Genomic DNA, 19,973 nt, shown 5'->3' on the forward strand with positions numbered 1-19,973 from the left:
CCCCATCTCAAAAAAAAAAAGAAAAGAAAAGAAAAACTGGAAGAAGCAAGGAATGATTCTCCTCTAGAACCTTGAGAAAGAGTCTGGCCCTACTGACAACTTGACTTTTGGACTTCTGGCCACAGAACTTTGAGATAATTAATTTCTGTTCTTGTAAGTCACACAGTTCATGGCAATTTGTTACAGCAGCCCTAGGGAATCAATCCACACTGTGACAATAATAAAAGCTAAGATTTATGGAGTTCTCAGTACATGTGCACCAACCCTACACATAAGTTCATTCAATCCACATAACTAGCCTATTAGTTGAGTCTTCTTAGAATCCATATTCTACAAACCAAGAAACTGAGGTCTACAATGGTTAGTTAACTTGCCCCAGGTCACACAACTACTAAAGGGCAGTTAAGAGACTCCAACTCCAATTGCCCTAACTCTAAACACCCATCCAGCCACTACCTTTAAAACCTTTTTGTGTACTATAGGAAATAAAAGGTGAAAAGAGAGACATTCCTCCTTTGTTTAATGAGTAGGTTCATAACTTTTTAATGAAGGAGGATTTAACAAATTCAGAAGGAATGTTTTCTTAGTAACATTGTCTTAATGGCACAGTCATTAAGATTATTAGAAAGAAATTCTGTTTTAGGTCTATTAGCAAAATAACACTGGAGCACATAAATTGTCAAACCAGACACAGTCCCCAGGATGTGGGAAGAAAAATCAATCTCCGTGGGGAGGTGATGCAATTATAGTTTGAAAGAGCATATTCAAAGTTATAATTTTATATTTCTTAGGTGACAAGAGTTACTTTTCTTTTTAATATTTGTTTATTAGATGGGGTCTTGCTATGTTGACCAGGCTGGTCTCAAACTCCTGACCTTAAGCAAAACTTTCATCTCAGCCTCCCAAAGTTCTAGGATTACAGTTGTGTGCCACCTTCCCCGGCCAATTTTTTTAATTTAAGGAATTTTCTTCTGGAGTCTTCCTTTAAGTTCATGTTCCTCAAAGTATAGCCATTGCTTGTTTGTTTTTTACGAGATAAGGTCTTGCTATGTTGTCAAGACTGGTCTCGAACTCCTGGCCTCAAGCAATCCTCTAGCCTCAGCCTCCCAAAGTGCTAGGATTGCAGGCGAGAGCCACCACGCCAAGCTAGTGAAGCCATTTTACTCCAAGTGGCTTCTTCACCTAAGTGCTTGATTTGTTGTTCTTGTTATTGTTGTTAAAAAAGGAAACTTATGCCCAGACCTACTGAATCAGAATCTCTGCATGTGAATCTGGGTATATGCCTTTTAACAAGCTCCGAGGTTGAGCATAAGCTGGAGAACTCCTGCCTTCACATTGTCCACAACTATGGTGCCACCAAAGGAAGATTTCGTATTACAGCAGCCCTAGGGAAGCAATGCACACTGTAATAATAACAAAAGCTAAGATTTATGGAGTTCTCAGTACATGTGCACCAACCCTACACATAAGTTCATTCAACACACATAACTAGCCTATTAGTTGAGTCCTCTTAGAATGGAATTGGTTTTAAATCAGTCAGTGGTTTTAAGATAGGGTCTCAATGCCACTAATCACTTTCTAATCTTGGGCGTCAAAACCTTGAAACTCAGTACAATGAGTGGTGTATCATCTTTATGCTAGGAGAGTAAGGGTAGTGGATGGTAAATTTTAATGTAAAAACATAAAGCAAATATCAGTGATAGTTAAAATTACTCTTGAAAAATGAAAATAATTTCAGTTGCCCAGCATTGAGGACTTTCTGCTTCTTCCATTGTAAATGAAGACTTTTTGTTTTTAAGGAGTGTGTGTGTGTGTCTGTGTGTGTGTGTGTTGAGAGGGAAGGTGAATGCATCTTTGAACACTTGACTTGTTCTCACCCCAGTGTGATTTGTTTTTCACCCAGTGAGAGGAACAAAGTGGTGGGGATTAGGGGCAGAATAAATAACAGGCCTACCTCTTCTTCACACCAACTCCTAGACACAAGATCTTTATGTAGAACATAGAGCAAATTTGGAACATCATTTTTTTTCCTCCCTTCTTCCTTCAGATTCTTTCTCCCTTTCTCATTTTGCCAAAACACTGTCATCAAATTCCCATCAGTGAAATACATTAATGATGGGATTCCAATACATTCTCCTCTGAAAAATGGATATCACACCTTGAGAGTGTTTTAAATTACATCCTTAGTACAGTGTCTGGCATGTCATAAACATTCAGTAATGGGGAGTAATCTTTTTCAAAGCTGTTCCTGCTACTGTCATTAGTGTCAGGGATATTTGAGAATTAAACAAAATATATATCTAAGAAACCTAGACCACAGTAGATGCTTTCAAAAATAGCTAGTATAATTATTTTCATGGCATGACCGAATACCTAGGCCTTGGAGATGCTGAAGACATCCCTGCAGATTGCCATCCTGTATATGAGAGGAGCATGTCATACCAGCTACATGAAGGAATTATGAGTTTGTGTTTACATGAAAATTTTTTTTATCTCATAATTTCTATCAAAAAAGAAGTCTTTGCTTTGAGAATAAAACACCTAGGAATCCAACTTACAAGGGATGTGAAGGACCTCTTCAAGGAGAACTACAAACCACTTCTCCACGAAATAAAAGAGGACACAAATGGAAGAACATTCCATGCTCATGCATAGGAAGAATCAATATCATGAAAATGGCCATACTGCCCAAGGTAATTTATAGATTCAATGCCATCCTCATCAAGCTACCAATGACTTTCTTTGCAGAATTGGAAAAAACTATTTTAAAGTTCATATGGAAAGAAAAAAGAGCTCACATTACCAACACAATCCTAAGCAAAAAGAACAAAGCTGGAGGCATCATGCTACCTGACTTCAAACTATACTACAAGGCTACAGTAACCAAAACAGCATGCTACTGGTACCAAAACAGATATATAGACCAATGGAACAGAACAGAGGCCTCAGAAATAATACCACACATCTACAACCATCTGATCTTTGACAAACCTGACAAAAATAAGCAATGGGGCAAGGATTCCCTATTTAATAAATGTTGCTGGGAAAACTGGCTAGCCATATGTAGAAAGCTGAAACTGGATCCCTTCCTTACACCTTATACAAAAATTAATTCAAGATGGATTAGAGACTTAAATGTTAGACCTAATACCATAAAAACCCTAGAAGAAAACCTAGGCAATACCATTCAGGACATAGGCATGGGCAAGGACTTCATGACTAAAACACCAAAAGCAATGGCAACAAAAGCCAAAATAGACTAATGGGATCTAATTAAACTAAAGAGCTTCTGCACAACAAAAGAAACTACCATCAGAGTGAACAGGCAACCTACAGAATAGGCGAAAATTTTTGCAATCTACCCATCTGACAAAGGGCTAATATCCAGAATCTACAAAGAACTTAAACAAATTTACAAGAAAAAAACAACCCCATCAAAAAGTGGGCAAAGGATATGAACAGACACTTTTCAAAAGAAGACATTTATGCAGCCAACAGACACATGAAAAAATGCTCATCGTCACTGGTCATCAGAGAAATGCAAATCAAAACCACAATGAGATACTATCTCACACCAGTTACAATGGCGATCATTAAAAAGTCAGGAAACAACAAGATGCTGGAGAGGATGTGGAGAAATAGGAACGCTTTTACACTGTTGGTGGGAGTGTAAACTAGTTCAACCATTGTGGAAGACAATGTGGCAATTCCTCAGGGATCTAGAACTAGAAATACCATTTGACCCAGCCATCCCATTACTGGGTATATACTCAAAGGATTATAAATCATGCTACTATAAAGACACAGGCACATGTGTGTTTATTGTGGCACTATTCACAATAGCAAAGACTTGGAACCAACCCAAATGTCCATCAATGATAGACTGAATTAAGAAAATGTGGCACATATACGCCGTGGAATACTACACAGTCATAAAAAAGGATGAGTCCCTGTCCTTTGCAGGGTCACAGATGAAGCTGGAAACCATCATTCTGAGCAAACTCTCACAAGGACAGAAAACCAAACACTGCGTGTTCTCACTCATAGGTGGGAACTGAACAATGAGAACACTTGGACGGAGAGTGGGGAACATCACACACTGGGGCCTGTCATGGGGTTGGGAGCAGGAAGAAGGATAGCATTAGGAGAAATACCTAATCTAAATGATGAGTTAATGGGTGCAGCAAACCAACATGGCACATGTATACCTATGTAACAAACCTGCACGTTGTGCACAGGTACCCTAGAACTTAAAGTATAATTTAAAAAACAACAACAACAAAAAAAAAAAAACAGAAATCTTTGCTTTAAAATGTTTGCCAGACCAGCAGTCTCCTGAAATACTGATCCACTCCTTACAAGCCACTAATCCAGCTAGATATTTTTTCTTTTTTTTTTTTTTTTCTTAGAGAGAGGGTTGCCCAGGCTAGAGTGCAGTGGCACAATTATAACCATCCTTCCTCCTTAGCCTCCCCTGGCTAAATATTTCTAATTGGCTAGAGAAAAAAAAACTAGTTTGAATGACCAGCCTCTTTCCTAATTTCTCATTCCTAAAGATATTGAGGAAAGAAGACATATCTTGACATGTCTGTACATTAACATGATCAGTTTCTCCATGGAGCTAAATTTGACTGGTCATTTTTGGAAACATAATATTATTTATTCATTTAGAAAACCACAGATCCCTGTCTGCAGTTCTGTTCTTGTATCATTAGCCTTCTCCACTGGATGGAATTATCTGCTACATAATTGCATTCTCAGACTCCTCCACGCCTGGATCCCTGATGTGATTGACCATAATGACTCCTCTGGTGCCCAGTGGTATATTTACACAAGCCAATAAGAAATGCAGCAAATCACTCAATATGATATCTGGTTTTAGGCACTGCATTTGGGATATAGCACATCATCCTTAAAAACTGTAAAGAAACCTAGAAATTGTAAGAAATCCAGGATGAGGTGAGGTCCATCAGTCTATTTCAGTTTCTTTGGTATTTTTTAATCTTCTAATATTCCCCACTTTATGACATCATCTTAAATATTTCCTTGGGAAAAAAGCTATGGAAAAGAAAATAAGAAGGAAAGCTGAAAAACATTCAAATTGCTTCCAATTGACAAAAGGCAACAGTGAGAACAGACCTCACTGTAGACAAACTACTCAAAGGGAAGAATTTAGAATGGTTAAGACACATTGCTGTTTTTTAAAGAGCTTCATTTGCTTTCCTTGACTTAATTTATTTTAACATGTAAGCTGTATCATCTATTTCGGGACTAACAATTCTTTAGTTTGTGGAAGCAGTATTTCATCACAGCATTTCAAGGCCTTACACACTTAAACTCTAAGGACATACCATACGTACCAGATAAGTGCAAAATGGAACAATGTAGGGCTTAATTTTCTTTAACAAAGTAGATATACCCATTTAAGTAGCAATTAGATCAAGAAACAAGACATCACTAGCACCCCAGAAGGCCTACTCAAGCCAAGGAGCTACCGTCCCCCGACAGGTAACCAGTGACCTCTAACACCAGAGATTTACTTCACCTGTTTCTGAACTCTTCTTAGATTCATCAATTTGTGTTCTTTTGTGCATGACATCTTTGCTTGACATTATATTTCTTTGATTTTCCCATGCCATTACATTTGCTTGTTCTCATTGCTTTGTAGGGTTCCATTGTGCAAGCTATAGTACTTTTTACCCATTTTATTATGGATGGACATTTGGATTGCTTCCAGCTTGGGGCTACTGTGGATAGCATTGTTATGGACACTCTAGTACAAGTCTTTTATGCACAGCCTGGCCACTTATTTTGGTTATATAGATAGGAGTGAATTTGCTTACATATGTTTAGCTTTACTAAATATTGTCGAAGAGTTTTCAAAGTGGTTGTATTTATTTGCACTTTTACCAGCAGTACATGAAACTTACGGTTGTTCCATATCCTTACCAATACTTCATATTATCTACCTTTTTAGCATAGCATTTCTGGAAGTCTGAAATAATCTCTTAGGATTTAATGGCATTTTCTTGATGACTGTTGAAACTGAAAACTTTTCCTTGTGTTTTTGAATTTTAATTGGCACAAATAATTGTACCTATTTATGGGGTACAAAGTGATATTTAAATACATATACATAACGTGTAATGATCAAACCAGAGTAATTGACATTATCCATCACCTCAAACATTTATTATTTATTTGTTTTCAGAACATTCAAAGTGCTCTGTTCTAGCTATTTGGAAATGTACAATAAATTATTAATGATAGTCACCCTATGGTGCTAATGAACAATAGAACGTATTCCTCCTATCTAGCTGTAATTTCGTGTCTATTAACCAATCTCTCCTCATCGCTCTCATCACCCTTCTCAGCCTTTAGTAATTACTACTCTACTTCTCCAAGCTCAACTTTTTTAGTTTTCATATATGGATAAGAACATGTGGTCTTTCTTTCTGTGCCTGACTTCTTCCATTTCATATTATGTTTTCTAGGCTCATCCATGTTTCCACAAATGACATAATGTCATTTTTTTCTATGGCTGAATAGTATTCCACTGTGTATATATGCCACATTTTCTTTAGTTGTTCACCTATTGGTAGATTTAGATTGATTTCATACCCTGGCTATTGTGAATAGTGCTGCAATAAACATAGGTACAGAGAGATCTCTGATAATCCTGATTTCCTTTCCATTGGATAGACACCCAGTTGTATGATTGCTGGATCATATGGTAGTTTTATTTTTAGTTTTTTGAGAAACTTCCATACTATTTTCCATAATGGCTTTACTACTTTACATTTCCACCAACCACGTAAAAGATTTCTCTTTTCTCCACATCCTTGCCGGCATTTGTTATTTTTTGTCTTTTTGATATAGCATTTTAACTGGGGTGAGATGATACCTCACTGTGGATTTGATTTGCATTCCCTTGGTAATTAGTGATGTTCAGCATTTTTTCATTTATTTGTTGGCCATTTGTATATCTTCTTTTGAGAAATGTCTATTCAGATCCTTTGCCCGCTTTTTAAAACTAGGATTGTTTGGCTTTTTGCTATTAAGTTGTTTGAGTTCCTTGTATATTCTAAATATTAATCCCTTGTCAAAGGAAGAGTTTACAAATATTTCCTCCCATCCTGCAGGTAGTCTCTTAGCTCTGCTGAATGTTTGTTGTGCAAAAGTCTTTAATTTGATATAATTCCATTTGTCCATGTTTGCTTTTGCTGCCTATGCTTTTGAAGTATTAACCATGAAATCTTTGCCCAGGTCAGTGTCATAAAACATATTCTCTGTTTTCTTCTGGTAGTTTTATAGTGTTTGAAATTAAAGTATTGAATCCATTTTAAGTTGATTTTTATATATAATGAAAGATTTTATATATAATGAATTTTTATATATTATAAAAGAGGTCTAGTTTCATTATTCTGCATGTGGATATTCAGTTTCCCCAGCATCATATGTTAAAGAGGGTATCCTTTCCCCAGTTTATGTTCTTTGTACCTTTGTCAAAAATTAGTTGGCAGTAAATACATGAATTTATTTCTGGGTTCTCTATTCTGTTCCATTGGTCTATATGTGTGTTTTTGTACCACTACCATGCTTTTCTGATAACTATGGCTTTAGAGTATATTTTGAATTCAAGCAGTGTGATGTCTCCAGAATTGTTTTTGTTTATTTATTGTTTTGGGTTTTTGTTTTGTTTGCTTAGAATTGCTTCAATTATTCATCATCTTTCATGGTTGCTTACAAATTCTAGGATTGTTTTTCTTTTTCTGTGAAATATATCCCTGGAAGTTTGATAGAGATTCCATTGAATCTGTAGATCACTTTGGGTAATATTGTTATTTTGACAATATTGTTCTTCCAATCTATGAACATGAAATGTCTTTTATCTTTTTCATGTGTCTTCTTTGATTTCTTTCATCAGTGTATTATAGTTTTATTGGTAGAGATATTTCACCTCCTTGGTGAAATTTATTTCTAGTTATTCTTTTTTGTAGTCATTTTAAATAAAATTGCTTTCACAATTTTTGCAGCTAGTTTATTATTACCATATAGAAATACTACTGATTCTGATTTTTGTGTATTGATTTTTATATCCTGCAATTTTACTCAATTTATTTATCAGTTCTAAGGGTTTTCTGGTAAAGTCTTCTAGTTTTTCTCTGTATAAAATCACCTCTTCTGCTAACAGGGACAGCTTGACTTTCTTTCCCAATTTGGATATCCTTTATCTCTTCTCTTGCCTAACTGCCCTGGCTATGACTTACAGTAATATGTTAAATAAGGTGGAAGTGGGCATCCTTGTCTTATTCTAGTCCTTAGAGGTAAAGCTTTCAACTTTCCCCATTCAGTAGGGTGTTAGCTGTAGTTTTGTGATATATGGTCTTTATTTTATTGAAGTACATTCCTACCACATCTAATTTTTTGAAAGTTTTTATCATAAAGGGATGTCAAATTTTATGAAATGTTTTTTCTGTATCCATTGAGATGATTATATGATTTTTGTCCTTTATTCTGTCGATGTGACTTATCACATTTATTGATTTATGTATGTTGAACCATTTTTGCGGCCATAGGATAAATCTCATTTGATCATGATGTACATGATGTATAATCTTTTTATTGTACTATTGGATTTGGCTTGCCAGCATTTTATTGAGGATTTTTGCACCTATGCTTATCCGGAATAATGTCCTGTAGTTTTATTTTTGTGTTGTGCCTTTTTCTGGTTTTGATCTTAGGATAATGCTGGCCTCATAAAATGAACTTGGAAGAATTTCCTTTCTTCATTATTTTAGAATACCTTGAATAGAATTGGTTTTAGTTCTTCCTTAAAAGTTTGGTAGAATTCAGCAGTAAAGCCATCCATTCCTGAGCTTTTCTTTGTTGGAAGACTTTTTGTTACTGATTCAATCTCATTACTTGTTACTGGTCTGTTTATGTTTTCTATTTCTTCTTGGTTCATTCTTGGTAGGTTGTATGTTTACAGAAATTTATCTGTTTCTGCTAGGTTTTCCAATTCGTTGGTATATAGTTGTTTATAATAGTCTCTAATGATCCTTCGTAGTTCTGTGGTATCAATTATAATGTCTCCTTTTTCATTTCGATTTTGTTTATTTGGCTCTTCTTTTATTAGTCTAATGGTTTGTTGATTTTATCTTTGAAAAAACCAACTTTTCGTTTCATTGATCTTTTGCATTTTTTTAAAGTATCTATGTCATTTACCTCTGTTCTGATCTTAATTATTTCTTTTCCTCTACTAATTTGGGGTTTGGTTTGTTCTTGCTTTTCCAGGTCTTTCAGATGCATTGCTAGGCTCTTTATTTGAAATCTTTCTACTTTTCTGATTTATGTATTTATTGCTATAAAATTCCCTCTTAGTACTGCTTTTGTTGTATCCTATAGGTTTTGGTGTTTTGTGTTTTTAAAATTTCCTTCTTAATTTTTGTACTGACATATTGGTCATTCAGAGGCATGTTGTATAATTTCCATGTATTTGTACAGTTTTCAAAGTTCCTCTTATTGATTTCTAGTTTTATTGTAATCTGAAAGGGTATTTGATACAATTTTGATTAAAAAAATATTGAGACTTGTTTATTTGTCTAACGTATTGTCTGTCCTAGAGAATGTTCCATGTGTTGATGAGAAGAATGCGTATTCAGCAACTGTTGGATAAAATATTCTGTAAATATCAGTTAGATTTATTTGATCTATAGTGCAGTCTAAGTCTGATGTTTCTTTATTTTCTGTCTAGATCACTTGCCCAATGCTGAGAATAGGGTGTTGAAGTCTTCAACTATTATTATATTGGTGTATATCTCTGCCTTTAGCACTAATAATATGTGCTTTATATGTATATATGGGTGCTCCAGTGGTGGGTGCATGTATATTTACAGTTATTGTGTTTTCTTCCTGAACTGATTGCTTTTTCATTATATAATGACATTTCATCATATAAATGACACTCGTCTCTTTTTATATTTTTTGACTTAAAGTCTATTGTATCTGATATAAGGACAGCTTCTCCTCATTTTTAGTTTTTATTTGCATGGAATATCTTTTTCTAGCTCTTTACTTTTAGTCTATGAGTGTCTTTACAGGTGAAATGAGTTTCTTACAGGCAGTATATAGTGGAGTATTGTTGCTATTGTTTTTAATCCTTTCAGCCAGTCTATATCATTTAATAGGGAATTTAAACTACTTAAATTCATGGTTGTTATTGATAGGTGTAGACTTACTCCAGTCATTTTGTTAACTGTTTTCGGCTTCTTTCTGGTTGTTTAAAATATCCTATTTTACTTTCTCCCTTTCTTTCTGTTTGCCTTTAGGGTTTGATGGTTTTTTTGTAGTGATAAGGTTTGATTCCTTTCTCTTTCTCAGTTGCATATCTGCTTTACCAGCACATTTTATTCTTTTGCATGTTTTCATGATGGTAGTTATCATCCTTTTGCTTTCAGATGTAGGACTACCCTAAGCATTTCTTGCAGGGCTGGTCTAATGGTGATGAATTCCCTCAGTTTTTGCCTATCTGGAAAAACTTTATTTCTCTTTCAGTTTTAAAGAATAGCTTTGTTGGGTATAGTATTCTTTGCTGCCAGGGTTTTCTCTCTTGGCCTCTAAAGTTTCTGCTGAGACATCTGCTATTAGTCAGATGGGGATTCCCTTATATATGATTTAATGCTTTTCTCTTGCTGTTTTTAAAATTCTCTTTGTCTTTGACTTTTGACACTTTGACTCTGATGTGCCTCAGAGAGGATTCAAAGGGATTTTTGAGCTTCATAGATCTAGATGTTCATACCTCTCCCAAGACATGAGAAGTTATCAGCTACTATTTCATTATTAAATAAGTTTTCTATCCATTTTCCCATCTCTTCTGTAATTCAAATGCAAATGTGAGTATTTGTTCTCTTAATGCTGTCCCGTAAGTCCTGTTGGCTTTCTTCAATTTTCTCTTCTTCTTCCTCTTCTTCTTCCTCTTCTTCTTTTTCCTCCGCTTCTTCCTCTTTCTCTTTTTCTACCTATTCCTCTTCTTTGTCTGTGTTATTTCAAAAGATCTGTCTTCAAGTTTAGAAATTCTTGCTTCTGCCTAGTGTATTACCAAAGCTCTATTCCATTTCAAAATATTATTAACTGAAATCTTCAGTTCCAAGATTTCTGTTTAATTCTTTTTTTATAATAGATATCTCTTTGTTGAATTTCTCATTCAGATCCTGATGGTTTTTCTGATTTCATTGAATTGTCCATCTATATTTCACTGAGTTTCGTTAAGATCATTTTCAATTCTTTTTCTGGAATTTCATAAATTTTATTTTCTTTGGGGTTTCTTGCTAGAGAATTATTGTGTTCCTTTGGAGATGTCATGTTTTCTTGTTTTGTCATTTTTCTTGTGTGGTGTAACAGTCACTTCTTTTAATTTTATGAGGTAGCATTCATAGGGAAATACCTGTATATGTGCCCCATAGCATTTGTTGGGTAGTATGCTTTGATTTTGGTTATGGTTGGGCACAGGAGTGTAGTTTCCAACAGTATCAGACTCCAGACAAGTGGACCTCTGACCCTTTTCATATAGGCGAGATGCACAGAAGCTCTGATGCTGGATGGGGTTGCTGACAGCAGCAGGCCCAGGTGGGTCAGTTCTTAGGCTTCTGGGTGGGGGGACATGGGCACTCAGCAGCTCCACCACTGGAGTGGGCAAGATTGCTGGTTGTGGGCCCTAGGCAAGCTGGCCCTTAGGCCCCTGGGGGTGGTATGTGGATGCTTAGTGGCAGAGTGTATGAGGTTGTCAGTGAAGACAGGCCCCAGGCTGTCAGCTCTCAGGAGAGAGTGCATATATTGGCTCCCTCTGTCTTTGAGGTGGCCTCCCTGCTGTGCTGGACAACCCCAAGGTGCCAGGTGCTATGTGGGTTCAGGTGCCAGGTTTATGGCTGCATTGCTGAGTCCAACAGAGGTTGTGCCCCTGCAGCCTTTTGTGGGTATGGTAGGATAATGTCAGCACTCCAGAGATGTGGAGACATGGGGGCTATTGGGCCTCTGGGAAGAATGCCTTACATATATTAACCTTTTGGGTAACTCTTTTTGGTCAGCGGCCTATTCAAGTCTTTTGCCCATTTTTCTGTTAGGTCATGTGAATTTTCTCTTATTAATTTGTTGAAGTTATTATATATCTGGTTCCTAATCTTTTTTCTTAATTATGTTCTATAAATATCTTCTACTTTTTCACCCTTAAGTGGTGCTTTTGGATAGACATTATTTAAATATGATTCAAATGACTATTCTTGTTTTCATAAGAGCACTTTCTGTGTTCTAGACCTACTCTAGGTCAAGGAATATTCTGTTTTATTTTTCTAAAATTTTTATCTTTTTCTTTTTAAAAGTTTTATCTTTCACGTTTGGACCCATAGTCAATCTAGAATTGAGGCTCTTTGTATGTTTGTGTGTGCTTGGAGTGAAGTGCTGGTCACGATTCACTATATGCTATATAGATGTCTAATTCCACAGATTTTGTTCTAGTTACTTAGAAAATTTCTCCACTGAACTATATAAATCATAACTCATTTTTCCTATCATTTTTCACTAAGGATATTTTTAAAAATTGAATCATATTTTACTTATTTTTATACTTTATATTTTGTAACCTAGATTTTATATCAGTTTATCATAAACCTCATTATAATATAGATCTGCATTACTACTTTTTATAACCATATAATATTCTATTGGATGGCTGTACAATAATTTATTTAATCCATCTTCTGTCAATAGATATTTAAATTGATCCACATCATTCAGAAAAATAATCAGTGCTATCAAAGTGATCTGTGAATACATAGTTTTGCATATTTATTAAAACACTTATTTTTAATACAACCAAGAATCAGGATATCCACATTTTCAGACTTTTAATCAGAAGCAGCTATACTGTGGAGCTAATGAAGCTTAACCTTCAGGGTCCTTCATTTACTCAGGCTCTTTTCACGTTCCTGTGCCAAATTTCTTATTTATAATTTTGTGTCCTTTAGCAGTGATTAGGAGTGGTCATTTTCCTCCATCTTTGCCCCATGTGGCATCATCAACTGAAGGCATCATTTACAGGTCCACTGTGGCTTTGAGTATAGGCTACCTTGGGCTTGTTAAGTCCACTGATTACTTTTCCCTGCGCTTATTGTCCAACTACTAATTTGTTAATGGGAAGAAGAACTTAGCTCACCCAGTTATACAGTGTGCCTCTCTAAAGGATTTCCAGTGACATTTTGTGCTGATCTTTTCATAATAACAAGGAATATCACCCATTTCAATCCCATTAAGAAGGATATAGTGAGTACATGCTTGGCATTGTGTTACAAGGAAATAACAGTATTCAGAGGTATATGCGTGACAGTGTAAATAGCAAAACTTTAAAAAATACAATTTACTATTTTTCGGAATTCAAGTGATCTGAGCTTGATTTAAAATGAAAGTTAAAGTCAAACTACCATACCATCTGCTTATGTTGCAGCTTTATGTCTTTACCCATAAATTTTCACTACACATTTTTTCTTCTCAGGCAGATAAAAATAGGAAAAAAGGAGAAATAAGGGAATCTAGCCTGTTTTTGCTGAGAGGTGTGATAAATAGAGCATAATCTGATCTGCTTCTCTGTTTAAATCTTTAAAATCTTTATCTAATCTCAGTCACTGTGTAATCATAAGAAATGAGTGATAGAACTGCTCTCTGCACCATTTAAAATATATACCCTAACTACCCTTTCACTTAAAACTTTGAGAAAAAATTAATTTAAATTTTGGAAGCCCTATTAATAAAAAGGACATTGTGGGAGTCATTCACATGGAACATTAATACAAAAGCTACCTGACTTATAAAGCATGTCAATTCGTGTTTCTCCCTCATACTTACCAAAACTTTTATTTCCAGTTGGTGGCTTTTTTTTTTCTTTTAAATGCCCTTTTCCTCTTTGAGTTTATACATACCACTCTTTAACAGAACAGCTTGTTGGCCATTTGTGCAAGAAGTAAAAATGCTTTCATGAATACAAGTTACTCATTTTTTGATGTAGGGTTTGGCTTTGACCATAACTTTAGGTAATCATTGCAGTCAACAGATGTTAGAGGGTGCCGTCTATCAGGATGAACAAACCCAGGCAGTCAGATTAAGTAAAGGCATCTGGAAACAGCACAACTGAGAATAGGTTTTATGACACCTGGCAAGCAGCCTTCTTTTCTTGTAATACCTAAAAGTTTCTGAGTAAAGAGGGCATTGGCTGATAAGCTTTGTAGAAATGTCACCCAATATTAGGAGAAATTATTTCCTTTCAGAACAAAGACCAAAATGATAAAACAACTCAAATGGGGAATGATATAAATAAAATATATAAAACCCTAAGTTTTTAGGGGACCTCTTTTGACGGTGGGTTTTTTTTCTTGTCAACTGAATATTTTATAAATTCTATTTTCCATTTTCATAGCCAAATCTACTTACATGGATAGCTTCACTGAACAGGCACTTCTCTGGGCTGGGGATGGCATAGAAAAGAACTAGAAACGCCCTAAATTACATCATTTCCTTCCACCATAAGAATTTTTTTAAAAGACTCCTGAAAACACTGCATGTTCAATTCCCTACAAGTCCTGAGGGTTCTTGATTACTTTTTAAAAGGTGTTACTGTGAGATATTTCAAACATACTGGTAAGAACAAATAAAATTATAAGGAATACCTGTGCATTCTCCAGTCAACACTGTTATTTCATTTCTTCATTAAAGAATTAGACAAAATATAATTGAGCTCCTCTTATGAATTCCTCTCTGATTCATGTATGTTTTTACAATTTAACTATTTTATATTCATAAACATTAACTATTGTTCTGACATTTTAGAACATTATATATAGGGTATATTGTACTTCTATTTTTGTAACTTGGTTAGATTTCTCAATGTTGAGTGATTATGTAATAATCTATACCATTTATTCATTCTTCTATTAATGGACATTTAGGTTTCCAATATTTTGCTCTCACAGGTATGTATAAGAGAGGAAATGGAATTGCTCAGATGATAGGTATGAGCATCTAAACTTCAGATATGTTGCCAAGTTACAAATATGGCTGAACAATGGGGTTATACCAATTTCTCCTCCTTATTTCTTAGTTTCTACTCTGTTTCTATTGAATAGTTTCTATTCATGCTTTCTATTTAAATGTCAGCTATTATTAGTCTTCTTACTTATCCTTTGGAAGTACCATGTCTTTTTTTCTCTGGATACTTTTAAGATTTTCTCTTGTCCTTTTATTTTCAACAATTTGATGATACTAGGTCCCAGAGTGGTGTTTTTTATCTATCCAATATAGGATTCACTGAGCTTATGGAATCTTTGAGTTGATGTCTTTCACCAGTTTTGAAGCATTCTTTGTCATTATCTCTTTAGTCTTTTGTCTAGTCACCCAGCATCCCGTGTATACTCCAGAACAAACTGTCTCATGGGGAAAACCAGCCAGAGCTCCACAAATTTTCAATCCATCCGCCAGGATCAAGCATTATAAAAATCCTCAAATTTGTTCTTTCCTCTAGTAGAGTCACTGTGTTTGGATTAAGCTTTATCCTGTCTGCAACCCAAATCAGCAGATATCCCAGGAGAATAAATGACTGACTGGTCAGCTCAGGTCTGAAAGTTTTCCCCACCCCACAATTCCAAGTTATCTAGTCTTTGTTACTTCTATAGCTCCCCATTAGCTTTAACTATATGACTTTGGTAACTTATCTAGCTTTTTCTAGTTTTTGCACTAGGAGTGTTGATCTGCTATGAGTTATATCATCCTACCTGGAAGCAAAAGCATTCACTGCATTGCCTAAAATTTGAGAGATCCGAAAGTTGGCATAAACACTTTACAACTGCCTTTGAGCTAGCTCCTGCCATCAAAACCATAAGCTAATCTCAAAAATTGAATCCTATGAAAAAAATTAATAAACTGGGCTTTAATCAAAATTTTAAAATTTATTTTTTAGAAGACTCCTTAAAAAACAAGGAAAAGGTAAGCCACAGACTAGGATAAAATATTTCCAATAACTACGTCTAACAAAAGGTCCATATCTAAGATTTATATTTAATCTATAAAGACAACTAAGAGGACAAACTCCATTTTTTTTTTTTTTTTTTTTTTTTTTTTTGAGACGGAGTCTCGCGCTGTGTCACCCAGGCTGGAGTGCAGTGGCGCGATCTCGGCTCACTGCAAGCTCCGCCTCCCAGGTTCAGGCCATTCTCCTGCCTCAGCCTCCGAGTAGCTGGGACTACAGGCGCCCGCCACCACGCCCGGCTAGTTTTTTGTATTTTTAGTAGAGACGGGGTTTCACCATGTTAGCCAGGATGGTCTCGGTCTCCTGACCTCGTGATCCGCCCGCCTCGGCCTCCCAAAGTGCTGGGATTACAGGCTTGAGCCACCGCGCCCGGGCCAAACTCCATTTTTTTAAATGGGGAAAGGTTTTGAACAGATATACAAATGACCAATACGCATTTGAATAAGTGCTCAATGTTATTATTCATCAAGTAAAACCACAGTGAGTAACACTACAAGCTCACCAGAATGGCTAAAATTTAAAAACTAACACCACCAAATGTTGGCCATGATGTGCAGCCACTTGAAATCTTATTATAGCTCATGGGAGTGTAAAATCATGCAAATACTTTGGAAAAAGAGTGAGGTGTTTCTTTTAAAAGTAAACACAAGACTGACCTGGAACCAAGTAATTCTACTCTTAAGGCATTTACCCAAGAGAAATGCAAGCCTATGTCTACACAAAACTTGTACATGAATGTTCATAAAACTTTATCTTAATAGCCCAAATTAGAAACAACACAAACGTTGTCAGTAGGTGAATACGTAAGTGAGATATAATCCCCTTTAAAAGAATTACATGGGCAGGAGCTCATGCCTATAATCCCAGCACTTTGGGAGGCCGAGGCGGGCAGATCACGAGGTCAGGAGTTCAAGACCAGCCTGGCCCACATGGTGAAACCCCATCTCTACTAAAATACAAAAATTAGTCAGGTGTGGTGGTGTGTGCCTGTAATTCCAGCTACTCAGGAGGCTGAGGCAGGAGAACTGCTTGAATCTGGGAGACAGAGGTTGCAGTGAACTGAGATTGCACCATTGCACTCCAGCCTGGGCAACAGAATAAGACCCTGTCTCAAAATAATAATAATTATTACCATTATATGTTATATTTTTGAAACATCATTAATCAAATGACATCATCAAGATTTTTTCCTTTGGAGGAGTAAGGAAGAATCATTATTCATGCATTGAACTCTTTTTGTTGTTGTAAATATCCATTATTCCAGATATTGTACTTGGTAATAGTTTAGATATACAATGATGAACAGATTGGGTATGGCCACTGCGTTCACTTACAATCAAATGACAAAACTTCTGAGTTTACAAAGATGAAAGTGTTTATGGACTGTTTATATTTGTGTGTTTGATAAACAGCAAGGGGGATAGTGATTATTGATCTTGATGTAGCATCTGCAAATTAGTTTCTATTTAAGAATTTGCACTCCACTTAAGTTTGCATAGGTGAATGTTTTATAGTTTGGGTAGAGAGGTGATGGCCACTGAGAAGCTTGGAGCTTTGATGCTAATCTCTGCAGCTTCCTTTAACAAAACTTAGGGTCATTTGATCTTTTTGCATTCTCATCCCTCCTTCTTTAAAAATAATCCCGATTTTAGGTGTGGGGTGTTATAGGACCTTTAGCCTGGTATTACCACCCACCTTGTATTTGTGACTTTAATAGCACTAGATTGCTTATAATCTGGGCAATTTCTCTGCTTATTTGACTGCTCACTTCAGCTCACTTCAATTCTTTCTCTTCCTTACACTACACATGTGTTTTTTTTCCCCAGGCTTCCTTTGCTGCTTAACTGTACTTCATACATGCAGGTGTCATCTCTTTATGAAGGTTTTCAAATTAAGGAGGGTACCACTCCCCTCTGCCCACCTCTACATACTTCTGTGTGCCTCACTTCTTTATATCAATTGATGAAAGTCCCACAGCTGAAAATAGGCACTAAAGTACTTCACAATCTGAAGCTGGGTCCAACAACATGCTCTAAAGGCTTATAAGTAGTTGCCCAAAAAGTCCATATCACAATAAAAAAAAAAAAAACTCCACCTAGTATTTCTAATTCACAAAAACTGACTACTTGAGAGGAGAAGGGAGTCAAAGTCAGATGCTAGATACTTCACTCAACCGTACAACCGCTTTCCATGTCCTCTTCCCAAGGACTTCATCACACTCCACCATCCAAGTGAAAGGAGATTTTGAGACATCCATGCACAGAGAGAAGGCATGTATGAAATGAGGGAGAGACTGGCAATTCTTGCCCTGGTTTGATGTCTGCTTAGGCAATGGACATGTTTCTTTCTACTCAAGGGAAAAGAAATCTAGAGAAAAGAAGGCACAATCATTTAATTCTCACAGTTTAAGCCACTTTGCTATTAAATCACCCAAGAGAGCTGCCTCCCAGCCAAGAGAGACACAGCTGGAGGTTGTGGGGTGGACCACCAAGAATAGAAGCTGAAGGGGTAGAGGAGGGGGCTGAACCCAAATCTGACTCTGGGCTCAGCTGCTGCTCCCAAGTACCAGTTCTGTACCTCACTAGCTATGTGAACTTGGGCAAAACACTTAATTTTTCTGAGTCTTAATTTTACCATCTGCAAAAAGGGATAGTCTAAATATTGACTTTATAGGATTTTAATGAAGCTTACACAAAATAGTAGAAAAAAATGATGCTTCACACAGCACTTAGCATGAAATGAAAGCATATTTAATTGTACTAAATATAATAATTGTGTTCTCTGCTTCTAAAACAGACTTTATCCCAGATCTTTATTGGAGTTGGATTCCTGAACCTTCTTTCCCTCTCTCCTCACCCCTGGCATGCCTCATCCAACCAGTGCCCAGCTTAGTTTTCAGGGTCTTGGTCTTTCTTAGCCAACTGCTGTATATCCTACTGTAGTTTAAGTAGCTGTGTCTGCCTGTGTCCACATATCATTAAAGAACCAAGTTTGGTAGTGCAAACATTCTTATCCTACTTTCTAGAATACTCTGAATTGTGTGATAAGAACGTACTGTGGAAACTTGCAACAGCCAGACATTTAGCAAATCCCAGTGCCCATACTGTGTAAAGAAAACACATCCTGAGTGTAGCAGTGCTGCAAACCTCATAAGATAGAGCACAGTAAAAATACTAAGAGGCTGAATATACCAATGGAAAATGGCTAGGCCATGTATAATAATAGAACTTTGACCTGCAATCTGCAGCAGCAGTCCAGGAAGCCAGGCTGTTCTAAGTCAGACTTGTAGGAAGCCAAACTGCTATCTCATTACAATCGAGGAAGCCAAATAGCCCCTGTAGCATTTGGTCCCAAACAACCAGGGCTTGATTAGTACCTGACAGCTTCCCTAATTGTCATCCCTGCTTATAACGAACCAAAGAAATCCAAATGTGCACCCCTAACCAAACAGATAGGACGCACTGCATCTTAGCTCACTTACAGCTTCCCTGTGCCAACAGATTCCAATCAGTGCACACTTGAAGCCTGCCCTTGTTGCCTACTATAAAGTTTTCCCACTCTTCTGCCAACCTTTCAGCCTCTGCCAAATGCAAGTGACAGTGGCTGACTCCTACGCTACCGCAAGCTTTGAATAAATAGTCTGCTTGTTCTGATTTGGTCTCTGTTTATTTCCACAATATTTAAGTACAAAATCTTATTTCAATTTTATCTTAATGAAATTTGGCCACATATTAAGCTTTGGCTCTGTGGTATCATGCATAATGACTGGTCTCACTGTGGGGTACCACAGAGGCTTAAGCTTAACCTTTGGCATCTCAAAGTCACCCAAAAGTGAAACACAGCTGAATAAGAAATGTCAAGACCCCAGAGTACCTGCCGGGAAGGAATCAAATATTTAACAACC

This window comes from Papio anubis, chromosome 2 (assembly GCF_008728515.1).
Source record: "Papio anubis isolate 15944 chromosome 2, Panubis1.0, whole genome shotgun sequence".
NCBI lineage: Eukaryota > Metazoa > Chordata > Mammalia > Primates > Cercopithecidae > Papio > Papio anubis.